Genomic DNA, 2,818 nt, shown 5'->3' with positions numbered 1-2,818 from the left:
CAAATTCGGTCAAGTAGCAAGTGACAAAGGATCTTTCAACCCTCGATCACTTGGGGGGCACATGGGGTATACTGGTATATAATTTAACACAAGAAATAAGAGCACGAGTTAAGATATCTATTTTTAGGTTGACTTGTAAATTTTCGAAGTCCAAAAAGGTCATTAAGCTAACTTGTTTGACAAAGCTTAAGTAACTTGGAATTTTTAAAAAATTTCAAGTTAGAAGAAGATATTCGTGTGACAATAAACATTATGATCATAAAATTTTAGAGCAATAAGAGTGTGAGAAAGTTGTTGACCCTGATTTTGGGCAACTGACACGGAGTCAAAATACGCTTGACGTGGATGAATGCATTGAAAAGAACGTGATGACGAAAATAATAAGAACACGATATTTTATAGTGGTTCGGCCCCAGGATCTGGTAATAACCTATGTCCACTTAGATTGTTATTGATGTGAGATCCAAAGGAGTGATCAAAGAACTAGGGTTCAATGAGTTTCACCAACCTCTGAAGAACAATACAATATGATTGATTGGATAACTCTAATCTCAAGTGATCTAGAAGTCAGAAAAGAAAAAAGGGATCCTCTTCCCTGAGCCCTCTTCTTCTATTTATAAGCTCAGGGAAGATTTACAGTGATTTGTTACAGATATTATTTCCTAAATAATCAGATACTCAGGAAATCATGGGAGATAATTTCGGATTCCATCATAACTGCCTAAGATTTCCTCCGTGTATTATGTGCATATGACCAGGCTGGTCGTATAAATAAACCGATCGCATGATACTGAATATCTCCCTGGTCGATAGTCGAGCACAGATTATGCCAGATGTCAGCCACGTGTAATTAATGCCTGCCAAATCATTCACTTCTTGATTTTTGGGATAACAAAAGTATACTTAGTATGGACTTATGAAATGTCTAGAATTTCTAAGTTAGAAAACTAAGTACTCATACGAAAATATAAGGCATACTTAGAGTGACTTTACTATTCACAAAAAACTTATAACTTTTTAAGTCTAAAAAGACATAGAATGTTTCAAGTTAGCAAAGAAAAGTAAAGTATAAATGCCAACAGCTCGGTTGTACGAGAAAAATATCAAAGATGCTAAGCAACAATTGTCTTCACAAGAAAAAAGAGTAAACTACTGGCCAGGTACAAAGTTTAGCTGATCAGGTGCAAAGTTTTCATGGTCGGGAGAGCAAATACAACTTCCCTGGTCGGCTGAGCATATATCACTGGTCGAGTAGGAAACTCTGTTGTTGAGCATGACTAACAGCGATGAGTCCTTGGAGTGAACCAAACAAACACGAACAAATGAATGCAAAGTAAAAATATTTACTACACAGTGAAAAAATTTCTTTGAGAAGAGAAATCAATTTTCCCCAAGATTGATTAAGAGAAATCAATCTCTCAAAATACTTTTGAGAGATTCGAACAAGGTGTTTTAATGGTGTTCAGAGGGATAAGTTTCAGGCATATGCTTAAATAGCTATGCCATATGCCCGAGCGGCTGTGCTGCATGTCCGAGGTTGCATGTCCAAATGACTCGACAGACATGTCGAGGAGTTGCTGGCGCGCGCGCATCCGAGGAGCTCCAAGTCCGAGCAGCTGGGCGTTGCGTTCAATTGGGTGGCGTGCGTGTCCGAGCAGAATGGATCGGCATCCGAGCGGATGTCCGACGGATGTCCGAGCATCCGAGCAGTCATGCGCGCGTCCGAACGGATGGTGTCAGGTGTGTCCAAGTTGATTGGGCATGACCGAGTGGCTTAGGTACACATCCGAGCAAATGGTGTGGTGCCTGAGCAGATGCATGGTGTCCGAGTGATGGTGCCCTTGTGTCTGAGTGATGGTGCCCTGGTGTCTGAGTGATGGTGCCATTACATCCGAGCAGACGGTGGCATACCCGAGCAACTTGGGGGAGGCATGTTTATGGTGCCCTTGGTGATTCTCAAAGAAGATGACCGATCGACCATATACATGCTTTCCCAATAAATTATTTTTGAGGGGACAACAAATCTCAAGGGCATGGGAAACAAACATGTTTTTCCTACTCATGGGGGTACTACAACAAAATCAAAAAATGGAATTTGAAGAATTCAAAAGAAAAGTTCAATCGTGGGTTTACTACAAAAGTGAAAGTTATTGACCGGATGGAAGCTTTTGGATGACCTCGAAAACATTTTGCTAGAGAAAAAGTTTATCACACGAGTAAATCATATAATAAACTTGGGGGGGGGGGGGGGAAATGTTATCTCCAAAATTTCATTTCGATGATGTGGCAACCAGAAGTGACAAGTGGCAATGCATGGTCAGTAAATGACACATTAATAGTCAATAAATGTATTGGCTCTTTGGAGTTGTGATATTACTGGTCATGAAAATTAGTTATCTGGTTAAGCGACTTGACCGACCAGGTAGAATTTTTGTCCGACCGGTAAAGATTTTTGACTGACAGTAAAATGTTCTGGCCGACTAGTAAAATTTTCTGGCCGACCAGCCATTTGTTTTGCCCGACCAGTAAAGTGTTTTGCTAGACCAGAAATATGTCATGCTAGACTAGAAATATGTCATGCTAGACTAGAGATGTGTCATGCCGATCAGAGGTATGCCGACGAGAGGTGCTTGCCTATGTCGACCGGTGAGTTGTCTTGGTCGATCAGTCACTTCGGGGATGGATTTGGTTGGTCCACGGATTAGAATCTTAGAACTTACCATCTAGTGACTCTTCAGTAAAGCCTCAGTAACAGCTTCAACCCGAATCATTCTCAACTGCCGCAGGAATCTCTCAGATATCCCAGAATAATAGCTAT

The sequence above is a fragment of the Humulus lupulus genome, chromosome 7, assembly GCF_963169125.1.
Source record: "Humulus lupulus chromosome 7, drHumLupu1.1, whole genome shotgun sequence".
Lineage (NCBI taxonomy): Eukaryota > Viridiplantae > Streptophyta > Magnoliopsida > Rosales > Cannabaceae > Humulus > Humulus lupulus.
The sequence above is the reverse complement of the archived record's forward strand: the minus strand, read 5'-3'. Positions refer to the sequence as shown.